Below are 15,637 nucleotides of genomic sequence, written 5' to 3' on the forward strand. Positions count from 1 at the left end.
CACACTTCCCATTAAAATACCAATGGCATATTTCACAGACCTAGAACGTACTCTCCAAAAATTCATCTGGAATAAAAAAAGACCCCGAATAGCTTCAGCGATCCTGAGAAAGAACAAAGTAGGTGGGATCTCAATACCAGATATCAAGCTGTGTTACAAAGCCACTGTTCTCAAAACTGCCTGGTACTGGCACAAGAACAGACATATAGATCAATTTAATAGCATAGAGAGCCCAGAAATCATCCCCAACCATTACACTCAATTAATATTTGACAAAGGAGGCAAGAACATACAATGGAGTCAAGATAGTCTCTTCAATAAATGGTGTTGGGAAAATTGGACAGATACATGCAAGAAAATGAAACTAGACCACCAACTTACACCATAGACAAAAATAAACTCAAAATGGATAAAGGACTTAAATATACGACGGGAAACCATACAAATACTAGAAGAATCCAAAGGCAAAAAAATCTCAGACATATGCCGAAGCAATTTCTTCACCGATACAGCTCCTAGGGCATTGGAAACTAAAGAGAAAATAAACAAATGGGACTACATCAAAATAAAAAGCGTCTGCACAGCAAAAGAAACCATCAACAAAACAACAAGAAAACCCACTGTGTGGGAAAATATATTTGCCAATGTCATATCTGATAAGGGCCTAATCTCCAAAATTTATAGGGAACTCATACAACTTAACAAAAGGAAGATAAACAAGCCAATCAAAAAATGGGCAAAGGATCTAAATAGACACCTTTCAAAAGAGCACATTGAGAAACCCAAGAGACATATGAAAACATGCTCAAAGTCACTAATCATCTGAGAGTTGCAAATCAAAACAACAATGAGGTACCAGCTCACACCTGTCAGACTGGCTATCATCAACAAATCAACAAACGACAAGTGCTGGAGAGGATGTGGAGAAAAAGGAACACTTGTTCACTGCTGGTGGGAATGCAAACTGGTGCAGCCACTATGGAAGACAGTATGGAGTTTCCTCAAAAAACTACAAATGGAACTCCCATTTGACCCTGTGATCCCACTTCTAGGAATATATCCCAAGAAACCAGAAACACCAATCAGAAAGGATATATGCACCCCTATGTTCATAGCAGCACAATTCACCATAGCTAAGATCTGGAAACAGCCTAAGTGCCCATCTGTAGATGAATGGATTAGAAAACTGTGGTACATCTACACGATGGAATACTATGCTGCTGTTAAAAAGAAGGAACTCTTACCATTTGCAACAGCATGGATGGAACTGAAGAGCATTATGCTAAGTGGAATAAGCCAGTCAATGAAGGAAAAATACCACATGATCTCACTTATTTCTCGATAATAAAGACCATTATAAACTTATGAACAAAAATAGATACAGAGGCAGAGCTGCCTCAAACAGACTGTCAAACTAGAGCAGGAAGGCCGGGGAGGGTGGGAGGGCAGGAGGGTGTGGGTAAGAGATCAACCAAAGGACTTGTATGCATGCATACAAGCATAACCAATGGACATAAGACACTGGGGATAGGGGAGGCCAGGGGAATGTCAAGGGCGGGGAAAAAAAAAGGAGACATATATAATACTCTTTGTAATACTTTAAGCAATAAAAAAAAAGAAATTAAACTTAGCAATTTGGTTTTTCAGCCTTATCCTTTAAAATGATCAGTTTTAACCTCAGTAAGTTTAGCTCATCATTTAATACATTGAGGTAATTTAGACAAGACAATAGACATTTAATTTTATTCTATTTATGACAAAATAAGAAGCCATTAATCGTGTAATAAAACCAGAAGATATTTGTTCAATTAAATTAATTTTTCAAATATATATATATATATATATATATATATATATATATATATATTATTTTATTTCAGAGAAGAAGGAAGAGGAAGAGAGAGATAGAAACATCAATGATGAGAGAGAATCATTGATGGACTGCCTCCTCCATGCCCCAGAATGGGGATCGAGCCCACAACCCCAAATCATGACCTCCTGGTTCATAGATTGATGCTCAACCACTGAGTCATGCTGGCCAGGTTTAAATTAACTTTTAATGTGCTATTTACATGCATTGTCAAAGACTACTCCCAATTCACTACATTTACTAAAAATAGATACCTGAAGAGGTTCTTCTCAATGTCTCAAAACTGTATGTATTCCTGAAAAGAATGTCACTACATTAATATTTTCTGAAAAACTCAAGGAAATAAGGTACAATATGCTCCTCCACACTAAAGGACTATTGGATGATCTTCTGTTTTCTCACAGGGGCTTTCTTTAGTGACATATATGCCTATTTTAAGAGCTTCTTTCAACATTGCAAAACTCTGCCTTTATCTGGAAATCTTCAGCTGTATACCCAACCTTTGCTATAATTTATCACAGCAATCTCATCAGGACTCAAGGCAAAGATTTCTGACAATCCTCTTTTGTTGGAGCATGTGTGTGGAGAATATAGTGCAGCCGTGGGCAAACTACGGCCCGTTTGAAATGAATAAAACTATTGAAAAAAAAGACCGTACCCTTTTATGTAATGATGTTTACTTTGAATTTATATTAGTTCACACAAACACTCCATCCATGCTTTTGTTCCGGCCCTCTGGTCCAGTTTAAGAACCCATTGTGGCCCTTGAGTCAAAAAGTTTGCCCACCCCTGATATAGTGTTTCACTCCTACCTTGCCAGGAAAAAAAAAGGTGTCTCAGATGAAATGAACATCCACCTGAAGCATCTTAACCAATTATCCTTACTTTTCTATTTATAAGTCCATACTTCCATGGCTACCACATTTTTGCAGATTTTTCTAGCTTGGCTTTGGACCACATTTTCTCTCTAGAAAATCCCTTCTAGACATTTATTCTTTGGCAGATGGAATTCAAAGATGGCTTTCAGGATTCCTACCCCTTTATGTACAGATCTGTATAATCTCCTCCCCTGGAGTGTAGGGTTGGGCCACTGAATATAAGGGGATTTCATTCTTGTGTATGATTAAGTTGGTTTTCAGTTAACTTAAAAGGAGATTATCCTGGGTGAGACTATTAAATAGGGTGAGCCCTTTAAAATACGGTTTAAGCCAGAGGAGCCACCACAACTGTGAAGAGCACCCACCAGAGGAGCTGCTACCAACTGAGGAACAGCTGCTACCAAAACTGCCCGAGAAGCAACTGCAGCCCGAGGAGCCACGGCCACTGAAGGAGCAGCCACTGAATGACTCAACATCTAGATATGGTGGTACGATCAAACATGGGTAGACAAAGAAACCCCCAAAGGAAGAAAAGGAGGACTCGCCAGAAAAGCAGCTAAGTGATACAGAGGCATGCAACATGACAGAAAAAGAATTCAGATTAAGGTTCCTAGAGTGCATAAACCAGATGGAGGAAAAAATCAACAACTTATGCAAGAAGCAAGAAGAAACAGATGAAAAAATCAATAAATTATGTAAGGACCAAGAAGAAATGAAGAGTGATATAGCTGCAATAAAAAACACCATTGAAAGTTTCAATAGTAGACTAGGTGAAGTGGAGGACCGAATCAGCGAATTTGAAGACAGGGAAATAAAACACACCCAAACTGAACAGCAATTGAAGAAAAAAATCAAAAGACAGGAGGAGAGCATAAGGGAGCTATGGGACAACATGAAACGAAACAACATACGAATAATAGGGGTGCCAGAACAACAGAAAGAGGAACAAGGGTTAGAAAACCTATTTGAAGAAATAATATCAGAAAACTTCTCAGAGGCGGGGAAGAAAAAAATCAGAGAAGCACAGAGAGTCCCAAACAAGGTGAAACCAAAAAGACCCACACCAAGACACATCATAATTACCATGGCAAATGTTCAGGACAAAAAGAGAATCTTAAAGGCTGGAAGAGAGAGATGGAAAGTTACATTCAAGGGATCTTCCATTAGATTATCAAATGATTTCCCAACAGAAACACATCAGGCCAGAAAAGAATGGACAGAAATTTACAAAGTGATGCAAAGCTAAGGACTGAATCCAAGAATACTCTATCCAGCAAGGCTATCTTTCAAAATTGAAGGGGAAATAAGAAGCTTCACAGACACACACACACACAAAAAAAGGCTAAGGGAGTTTATCACCACCAAGCCAGCAATGCAAGAAATGCTAAAGGGACTGGTGTAAAAAGAAGAAACAGAAAGCTCAGAAAGAAAACAGCCACACCAAAAAAGAAATTGCTACAAACAAGTACCTTTCAATAATAACTTTAAATGTAAACAGACTAAATGCTCAAACCAAAAGACATCAAGTGGCTGAATGGATTAAAAAAACATGACCCATATATTTTCTGTCTACAAGAGACCCACCTCAGAAGCAGGAACAAGACAGGGATGCCCACTCTCACCACTTCTGTTCGATATAGTACTGGAAGTATTAGCCATTGCAATTAGACAAGAAGAAGAAATAAAAGGCATCCAAATTGGAAAAGAAGAAGTAAAACTGTCCTTATTTGCAGATCACATGACATTATACATAAAAACCCATGATATTATATCAAAAAACTATTAGACTTAATAAATGAATTCAGCAATGTAGCAGGATACAAAATTAATGCCAAGAAATCTATGGCATTTCTATACACCAATAGTGAACTTACAGAAAGAGAGACTAAAAAAACAATCCCATTTACCTTTGCACCGAAAAAATTAAGCTACCTAGGAGTAAACTTTACTAAGGAGGTAAAAGACCTCTACTCAAAAAACTACAGGACGTTGGAAAAAGACATAGAGGAAGACATAAACAGATGGAAGAACATACCATGTTCTTGGATTGGTAGAATCAACATCATTAAAATGTCCATACTACCCAAAGCAATCTATAAATTCAACACACTTGCCATTAAAATACCAACGGCATATTTCACAGGCCTAGAACGAACTCTCCAAAAATTCATCTGGAATAAAAAAAGACCCCTAATAGCTGCAGCGATCCTGAGAAAGAACAAAGTAGGTGGGATATCAATACCAGATATCAAGCTGTGTTATTAAGCCACTGTTCTCAAAACTGTCTGGTACTGGCACAAGAACAGACATGTAGATCAATGGAATAGAATAGAGAGCCCAGAAATCAGCCCAAACCAATATGCTCAATTAATATTTGACAAAGGAGGCAAGAACATACAATGGAGCCAAGATACTCTCTTCAATAAATGGAGTCGGGAAAACTGGACAGATACATGCAAGAAAATGAAACTAGACCACCAACTTACACCATACACAAAAATAAACTCAAAATGGATAAAGGACTTAAATGTATGACGGGAACCCATAAAAATACTAGAAGAATCCAAAGGCAACAAAATCTCAGACATATGCTGAAGCAATTTCTTCACTGATACTGCTCCTAGGGCATTGGAAACTAAAGAGAAAATAAACAAATGGGACTACATCAAAATAAAAAGCTTCTGCACAGCAAAAGAAACCATCAACAAAACAACAAGAAGGCCCACTGCATGGGAAAACGGCTCCGTGGCTCCGGCCAGCATCACCATCTTTGTGGCTATGGGTACCACCATCTTTGTTGCAGAGTGGCGGTTAATTTGCCTTTTATTAGTATAGATTTCCTTTGCAACTTATGTGGGTCTCATTCCTATTTTAAAAATGTAAACTAAGGCCCTACCCAGTTTGGCTCAGTAAATAGAACACCAGTCTGCAGACCAAAGGGTCCCAGGTTCAATTCCAGTCAATGATTCGTACCTTGGTTGCAGGCTCCACCCTGGTTCAGGCCCTGGTTATGGCTCATGCAGAAGGCAACCAATAAATGTGTTTCTCTCACATTGATGTTTCTCTCTGTCTTTCCCTCTGTCTTCCACTCTCCCTAAAAATTAATGGAAAATATCCTTAGATGGGAATTTTTTTAAAAAAAGCTTAAATTAAGGATTTTCTATCTGGACATTTTCAGAATTGCTAAACTTTAAAATAACAAAAGTTTATCATCTCAGCCACAAGACATGAGTAGACACTTCTCCAAAGAGAACATACAGATGGCCAATAGACTTGAAAAAACGCTCATAGTCACTAATCATCAGAGAAATGCAAATTAAAACCAGTGTGGTATCACTTCACACCTGCCAGAATGGCTCTCATCAATAAATCCACAAACAAGTGCTGGCGAGGATGTGGAGAAAAGGAAACCCTTGTGCACTCTTGGTAGGAATGCAGACTTGTGCAGCCACTGTGGAAAAAAGTATGATGTTTCCTCAAAAAAAATTAAAAATGGACCTGCCTTATAACCCAGCAATTCTGCTTCTGGGACTATACCTGAAGAAACCCAAAACACTAATGCTAAATAATATATGCACTCCTATGTTCATTGCATTACAGTAGCCAATATATGGAAGTAACCCAAGTAGCCATCAATAGACAAGTGAATAAAAACACTGAGGTACATCTATGCAATGGAATATTACTCAGCCATGAAAAAGAATGAAATCTTACGATTTGCAACAGCATGGATGGACTTGGAGGGTACTATGCTAAGTGAAATAAGTCAGTCAGAGAAAGAAAAATACCATAGGATTTTACTTACAAGTGGAATCTAAAGAACAAAAGGAATGAACAAACAAAATTAAAACAGAGTCACAGATACAGGGAGCAGACTGGTGATTACCAGAGGGAAAGGAGCTTAAGGGACTGGATGAAAAGGTGAAGAGATTAAGAAATACAATTGGTAGTTAGCAAAACAGTTCCAGGGATATAAAGTATAGCATAGAGAATCCATACATATAAAAGTCTACATTACTGACCATATGTCCGTCCGACCACCCAACCAACCGACCAGCCGGTATATATGATGCACACTTGCAATTTAAAAATTAACTTTGACTCATGCATGCACGATACATATAAAGCTCTTGCTGGTGCCATTCACACGTGTGTTTTAACTTTATAATACTACTAGAGGCTCAGTGCACGAAATTCGTGCATGGGGGGGTGTCCCTCAGCCCAGCCTGCACCTTCTCCAATCTAGGACCCCTTGAGGAATGTCCAACTGCCCATTTAGGCCAGATCCCACAGACATCCCTCTCACAATCCAGGACTGCTGGCTCCTAACTGCTCCCCTGCCGGCCTGGTTGCCCCTAACTGCCCTTCCCTGCCAGCCTGTTCGCCACTAACTGCCCTCCCCTGCCAGCCTGGTCACCCCCAACTGCCATCCCTTGCAGGCCTGGTTCCTTCTAACTGCCCTCACCTGCAGGCCTGGTCACCTCCACTGCCCTTCCCTGAAGGCCTGGTTCCCCCCAGCTGCCCTCCCCTGCAGGCCTGATCACCCCCAACTGTCCTCCCTTTCAGGCCTGGTCCCTCCCAACTGCCCTCCCCTGCCAGCCATCTTGTGGCGGCCTTCTTGTGTCCACATGAGAGCAGCCATCTTTGAACACATGGGGCGGCCATCTTGTGTCTTGGAGTGATGGTCAATTTACATATTACCTCTTTATTAGATAGAATATTATATATACTATTTTGACATGTAATTTTTTGAGTAACGTAATTATCACACATATCTTTCTTCTAATTAATTTCCTTTCAATGTGCCTTAATCCATACACCAGGCCACTAGTATAGTCAATTATATTGCAGTAATGTAAGGTGCCAAGTGGGTACTGGAAATATCAGGGGAAATCTTTGTAAAGTACATGATTGCCTAACCACTATGTATACACCTGAAACTAATAGAAAATAACACTGAATGTAAACTTTAGTTTAAAAATATTTTTTTTAAGTTTATGATCTCACTGTGAAATTTTGTGTGTTTTAAACATCTTTAGCCCTCTTGCTTTCCCATAATGTGAACAGAAGAGATTTCCTGCCACCCCCTCAACATTATGTCTACCTTTCAAAAAGTTACATTTTGTAAAACCAACAAACTGGCCTTTAAAAAAAACGCTTTAAAAAAGAAAAATAAATAAAAACAAAAAAAAGAAGAAAAAAAAAAACATGCTTTTTTCCTAATTTTAAATTTTTCCATAATCTTCTTATATTTTAGAGAACAAAGTAGGCTCAGTGTAAATTTTCACTTATCTTCTTGACCCTTAGAGAAAGTATTCTCCTTTAAGGTAGAATACTTTGGTTTCTTGTACCTTTAATAACACACATAAGTGAGTCCTTTTTCCCAAGTATTTATAATTTGTTTTACTCCAACAAAGTTCAATCAGAAAGGTAAAGTCCCCAAATTTAGACTAATACAGCTGTTCTTATTTGTCCACTTTCAGAAATGTTATCACAGTCTTCTGGGAACCAACTTCCAAAATTAAGGTCACATCCTAAGATCATTTTAGGGTTCAAATGTTAGAAAGCAAACAAATTCCCACCTCTCACTCTGCTGATCAAACTTGGTCCTGGCATCTCCCCTGATTAAGGTTATTGGATACATCAAGTATACTTGACTACTTCCCAACATCTTACTTTTAAAGGAACAAAATGTTTATGATTTGTTTAGATTGGACAAACTAGGTCAAAATACATGTTTCATTATTCAAAAGATAATTCAAGTGGGGCAAGGCTGGAAGTGGGCCCAAGGTCGGGGATATATTGGGTGGAAACCATGCATACCTTTAAATGAGGACAGGATAAAATAAAAAGTTAAACTTTGGTACTATAAGACTGTAAGAACAAATATATTAGCCAACTTTAGGGAGTCACTATATTTCACTCAAGGGATATGCATGTCAAGACTATCAGAATTCTAAACTAGAATATCAGGGTAACCATGTCCCTAAACCAAGTTTTCCTAAGAGTCACTATTCCAATAATTAAGCTCTCACTTTCATTCTACAGCATATCTTAGAAATAGCTGCATATCCAAAAAGATACCACACATTGTTTCAAAGCTCTCTTTCTGAGAGCCCTAAACTCTCTTTAGTACTTACTAGTGGATTTCTTCTTTCTCCAGGTAGCAAAACTTATTTGGCCTCTTCCATTAACACTTTTCTCTGTGAAACAGAAGGTTGGATAGGAGGCTAGGGCTAGTTTGTGGAGAGGGTTGCTTGAAATATAGAGTTGGGACTTGATTATAGGCATTTGTTAACTCTTTTTTCCCCAAGCTCTTTATTTTTTTATTAAATCTTAGTGGGGTGACATTAGTCAACATGAACATATAGGTTTCATGTGTGGATTACTAAATTACAAAATCTGTATATAGGACCATGTGCCCACCACCCAAAGTCAAATCTTCTCCTGTCACTTCATATTAGGACCCTTCTCTCCCCCCACCCCCCTCCCTCTGGCAACCACCACACTGCTGTTTGTGTTCATAAGTTTCAGTTTTATATTCCACACTAGAGGCCTGGTGCATGAATTCGTGTACATGTGTGGTCCCTCCACCTGGCCTGTGATCAGGGCTGATCATGACCAGCCGGCCAGGGGGAGGGACCACAGGAGGTTGGCCAGCCACGGGAGGTTGGCTGTGGGAGTGCAGTGACCACCACGGGGCAGTTCCTATGTTGAGCATTTGCTCTCTGGTGGCCAGTACGCATCATAGCTACTGGCCGGTTGTCCAGTCATCCAGTCATAATGGTCGCTTAGGCTTTTACATATACATATATGAGTGAAACCATATCTTTCTTAGCTTTTTCTGTCTGACTTACTTCACTTAGCATAATGTTCTCAAGGTCCACCCATGTTGTGGTAAATGACATTATTTCATCCTTTCTTATGGCTGAGTAGTATTCCATTGTGTATATGTACTACATCTTCTTTATCCACTCCTCTATCACAGGGCACTTTGGCTGTTTCCAAGTCTTGGTCACTGGGAATAATGCTGCAGTTAACATAGGGGTGCATACATATTTGCATATAAATAATTTAGAGTGGCATTTGTTAACTCTTGAGCAACAAAAAGACAGGGTAAAAACCAAGGAGAATATATATATATATATATATATATATATATATATATATATATATATATTTCCAAATAAAATATCTGAACAACTCCTGAATTAAATAATTAAATAATTGAAATCAAATTGTGCTAAAACTGTTGTCAGAGACAAGAGTCCTCAAGGAAACTGAAAAGGGAAAGGAGGAAAGTAAGTAAAGTATTAAGTGCTTGCTAGGTGCAAAACTCAAAATTACTAAAGGAAGCATAGAAGACACATCAGGATCCCAAACTTGAGGAAACATTACACTGTTACCCAGACAATGCCACATTTGCTCATGTGCATGTAGTGATTGTGCCAAATTGTAATTGCACAGCTACCATGGAAATTGTTAACTAGTATATTAGCATGGTAATATTAAACTTTTCATAGGGTCCTCTTTCTCTTTCCACACTAGGGAGAAATAAAAGTTTTGTCTAAACACAAAATTGTGAAAATGTCAAAAGTTAATTTTCCCCATATATAAAATGAGTGGAATCACATAATTTCATGACTAGAAAGAATTTTTTTCATTCAACATTCAGTTAGTATATCTGTATTGATTACAGAGACCTAGGACAAGTTAAACAAAATATATATATTACTGACTGAATAACAAAATATTAAAGCCAACTTTATTTCCCACCTGTAACTTATACTTCACCCAGACTGCTAGCTATTGGTTATCTATGTTAATTCAGAGAGGGAAAAGAAATTGAAGATCTTAACAATGATTATTGAAGGACAGAGTAGACTCAAACAGAAATATTGTAGCAGTAGATTCAGGTCCCTAGTTTTATAACTTATCTGTTTTATATTTTTGCATTTCCTTTATTTTCCTCTTGATTTCCTTTTTTTCAGTAGAGTTCCTTTGGAAAGTTCCAACCTATTTATACTTGCAAAGAATAAACTGGAGGAAGATGTTTATTTTGTTGTCACTTAAACCACAGATAAATGAAAAGTGCCAAGTCTCTGGGGTCCTTGCAAACAAGGATGAAAGTTGCCATCGGGTAACACAAATCTATACTAATAATAAAGGGATATGCAAATTGTAGAGGTTGCCATCACAGTAACAACTGAACAGCAGGTTGCATGGGGTGACAAAGCCTTCAGGGGGGTTAGTGAGGGACAACCAAATGACTGAACAGCAGGCTGTGTGGGGTGACCAGGCTGGTGGGGGGAGGGGGGAGTTTGGGGGAACCAGGCCAGCAGGGGGGGCAGTAAGGGGAGACCAGGCCAGCAGGGGGGTTAGGGAGGGACGACCAGACAACTGAACAGCAGGCTGTGTGGGGAGACCAGGCTGGCAAGGGGGGGAGATGGGGGTGACCAGGCCAGCCGGGGGAGGGGGGTAGTTAGGGGCAACCAGGCCAGCAGGGGGTAGGGGGGAAGTTAGGTGCAACCAGGCCAGCAGATGGGGCAGTTGGGAGCAACCAGGCTGGCAGGGGGTCAGTTGGGGGTAACCAGGCCAGCAGGGGGGCAGTTGGGAGTGACCAGGCCAGCAGAAGGGGCAGTAAGGGGCAACCAGGCCAGCGAGGGGGGAAGTTAGGGGCTACCAGGCCTGCAGGGGGGGGGCAGTTGGGGGTAACCAGGCCAGCAGGTGGGTTAGTGAGGGATGACCAAACGACTGAACAGCAGGCTGTGTGGGGTGACCAGGCTAGTAGGGGGGGAGAGTTGGGGGAAACCAAGCCAGTAGGGTGGGCAGTAAGGGGTGACCAGGCTGGTGGGGGTGCAGTTAGGGGTGATCAGACCGGCAGGCAGAGGCAGTTTGGGGTGATCAGGCTGGCGGGGGGGGGGGGCGTTAGAGGCAATCAGGCCGGCAGGCAGAGGCAGTTAGGAGTGATCAGGCTGATAGGCAGGACAGTTAGGGGTGATCAGGCAGGCAGGCAGGTGAGCAATTAAGAGCCAGTGATCCCAGATTGTGAGAGGGATATCTGACTGCCAGTTTAGGCCCAATCCCCAGGATCAGGCTAAACCAGCAGTCGGACATCCCCCAAGGAGTCCCCGATTTGAGAGGGTGCAGGCTGGGCTGAGGGGACCCGCCCTGATGCACGAAGTTTGTGCACCAGGCCTCTAGTTTAAAATAAAAGTGTTCGAGTTGCTGCTGTTCCAAGAAAACCCTTATTTTCTCATTTCTTAAGTTTTGTTATACTGTTAGATTTTATGATATAGTTTAATTGAAGAGACATACACTCATTAAAAGTTAACTATACAAATTATAAAACAGTTTATCTCCAAAGGTATATAATATGTGCCAAATTAATGATATAAACAATAACTGCTATTATGAGTTTTTAGGGAGAACAGTCCAAAGTCCAAGCCATCTTTCCTTTAGGGAAAATTGTCCCTTGGGCATCCCAGACAAATATACTTGATTTTTTTTGTTCTAACTCTTATTCCTAAAACACTAGATCCTTGGATATGAACTCCTAAATTATGTCCCCTTTGAACTCTGTAACAAACTGTTTAGAAGAGAAAATATGGTCAATACCATGGCTTCATAGCAAAAAGAGTATTTATAATACTCTGTTTATCTTTAGAAACAGAAGTTACGTGTACACAGAAGCAAACATCAATAATCAGCCCTGGTTTCTATTCCAAGTTTTGTCCCTGGGGATATAAAAATGAATGGAGAGAAAAGAATGAGGCATGGAATTCAATAACACGTCCTAAATCTGTCAGAGTTTTGATGTCCCATCACACACCCTGGAACTGTGTTTAAAGCTGCTCAGCTCCCATGACCCTTCTGGACTGCTTCTAATGTCTTTAACTTCCCTTTCAGTGTTATGATTTCAGTTTAGGCTTCATCTGATACTATATCATAAGAGGCACTGATCACAACCAGGAACATTTTTGAAGAATACTACAGTGCTGCAAAGAGGTATGGTTCCATTTTCTAAATGACTCTTGTTTCTTTAACTTGCAAAGTATCTTCATAAAGTAACTTCCTTCATCATTTGCATTAAAATTAAGTTCATTTATGTTTATTGCTTGTTTATATCAATCAATTAATAACCATTTGTTTTGTGCTATGATAACTCTTTCATACTGCATTGTAATCTATCTGCACTCTGAGCCATCACTCCTTTCCCCCACAATACTATGAGCTTCTTGAAGGCAGAAATGGAATATTAGGCATCTCAGTATCCACATAGCATGGGTCTCATTAATGGGGAATCACAGTAATTCTATAAATATGAATTAAACGTTGTTGAAGGCAAGCAAAGCCTTCCTGTATAATGAGTGGCTTGGACTAAATGATCCCTACCCCTTTAGGATTTATTATTAGTTTGAGAATTTTACAGTCTTTTTTTTTTTAGGGGCCTACTTTAAGTCAGTTGACTTGATTAATTAAAAATAAACAGTTGAACCTAAATATAGAAATTACTAGGAAAGCTTATTTTGGTCTGTAAGGGCTGGAAAGTTTCTTAAAGGAAATAAAGATCATCTGTTTCTTTGTCTGTTTCTATTAATTTCTTTATCAGATTTACTTGGCATATTTTATTCAAAGATATGGGAGTTTCAAATGTATTTATACTATTTAACAGACAAATAATTACTCTGTATCAAGATATGGGTGTTTTTTAATCTTACAGTTAGCTTTATGATTTAGTGCTTTCCTTAATAATTTAGGAAGCAACTTTACTTAACAAAGTCACTTTAGACTCTGAGGCTGGAAAGATTTTTAATTACTAGAATGAAAATGTAACACTAAGTGGATCTGGATGACAAATAATCCTTTCAAATAACAAACTTGTTCCATCATTAATTTACTCATTCACTCAACATTTACTGAGCACTTATGGGCAAGGTACATATGTGTTAGCCTTATGTGTGGTGCCTTCTTATATATCATCCAGAAAGTCTGTGAGGAAAGATAACACATGCATGCAAATCATTGATCTGCAAGATAGATTAAAAGTACCCCAGCATGGAAAAATATAGAAATTACTTTGGATAGAGGTTGAGAAAAGGTTTGGTTAAGATGTAATTTGTGCTGAAGGATGAGTAGTTTTTGCACATGGATGGAGGAAAGAGCATTTCAAGAAGAAGAAATTCATGAAAAAAGATAGGCAGGTAGGAAAACATGTGAAAAATATTCCTGGTATATAGCTAAATAGTTTTTCCATTGAATTTTAGGATCTGCAAAGGGGAGAAGTAAGAAAGAAGCTAGGTCCTTTATGCCTCCAAAATGTTCTCCACTTTTCAGTCTTAAACCCTTTGAAGCAAAAGAGGTTCCCACAACACATGCCGGCCTTGCGTGTGTTTTGTTGCCATAGATGCTGCTCTTGAAGGAGTGGTCAAAGCCTGAAATTCAAGGCGGTCTCCCTGAGGTGCTTCCAGGGTGCTCCTACCGAGAGCCCAGCTCGGGAGGCCCTCCCACGCCCGGCTACCCCAGAATGCTCACCCCCTCACTGGGAGCCCCCCCAGCATCCTCACCTTTGCTGAAAAAGCAATGGCTGGGCAGAAGGTGGATAAACTGCCATTTTTAGGTGCCATTATGAAAGGGCTAGCAACTGTGGAGCTGTGTCTACTTAACATTATCGTAGGAGCTCCGGCTCCTGGCGCTTTTATCTCCTGTCAGCGTAACAGTGGTTTATAAAAAGGAACAAACGGACAGGATGCCCTTGGCCACCTCCCAGCGACCTGGAGGACCGCTCCCAGGAAGTTCAATGGCTGGGAAAGGCGCCGGACCCGCAGGCGGGAGTGGCTGTGCGTGTGCTGCGGGCGGCGGCTGTTCAGTGTTAGTGCAGTGTCTTGCCAGTGTGGGGATCAATGTACTGTTCCAGTTCAGCTGGATGAAATGTTAAATAAACTCAGAATGAAAGCAAAAAAAAAAAAAAAAGAAAAGAAAAGAAAAAGAAAGAAGCTAGGAAAGTTTCATTGCAACTAGACTATAGGAAGCTTTAATCTGGCCAAGGAATCTGGATTTTATTCGGAAGGTTCTCAGGAGCCATTGAAGGTTTTAGAGCAAGAACATAACATAATTGGAAGCTATCATGTATGAAAAATTATTCCAGAAAGAGTTTGTGGCAGGATATAGTGAGGGTAGATAGTGGAAGGACAGATGGTAATTACCTAATACCCTTCAAGTGTACTTCTTAAAACAAAAGCTATATAAAAAATTTTCAACAGCACCATCTAGTGATTCACAACATAACACTGCTCTACTTGGGGAAAACTCAATACAAGGCTAACAAACAAACCACTAGATTAGGTTTAGGCAATTTCCCTTTCTTCCACAATTACACCTGAGTTCAGAGGACAAATGGTGAAAGAGACAGGTATTTGGAAAGCAAACCGAGGAATAATGCAGAGGTTAGTAACAGTGAACTAATTTTTCTCTATCACTTTAAGATATACAGCCTCAGATTCATCTTCAATTTTTTTTATCATATACCAACAGTTCTTGGTTAAAACAAAATGACATTTTGTAATGAAAGGAAAAAATAGAACTTGGATGGATGGATGACGTATATCTTTGCAGCAGATATAATTGCTAGCAGTAGTAAGCATGGGGAGTTATATCCCACCTACAACCACTATAATAGCTGTATGTTTCTGTGTTCCTATGCAGAGACGAGATCAGTTTCTTCTATTGCTGGCAGTTATTTCATGCTCAAGCAGTCCTCTCACCTTACAAACCCCAACTCCTCTCTTACCATTGAGCAAGAGCTGTGTAAAAGGCCAACAAATTAGCCTTCAATCAAAAATTATCTACCATTATTTATTGATGAATTGCTCCCACCTTCTTATAAAGA

This window comes from Myotis nattereri, assembly GCF_964212035.1.
Source record: "Myotis nattereri genome assembly, chromosome: X".
In the NCBI taxonomy this organism is placed as follows: Eukaryota; Metazoa; Chordata; class Mammalia; order Chiroptera; family Vespertilionidae; genus Myotis; species Myotis nattereri.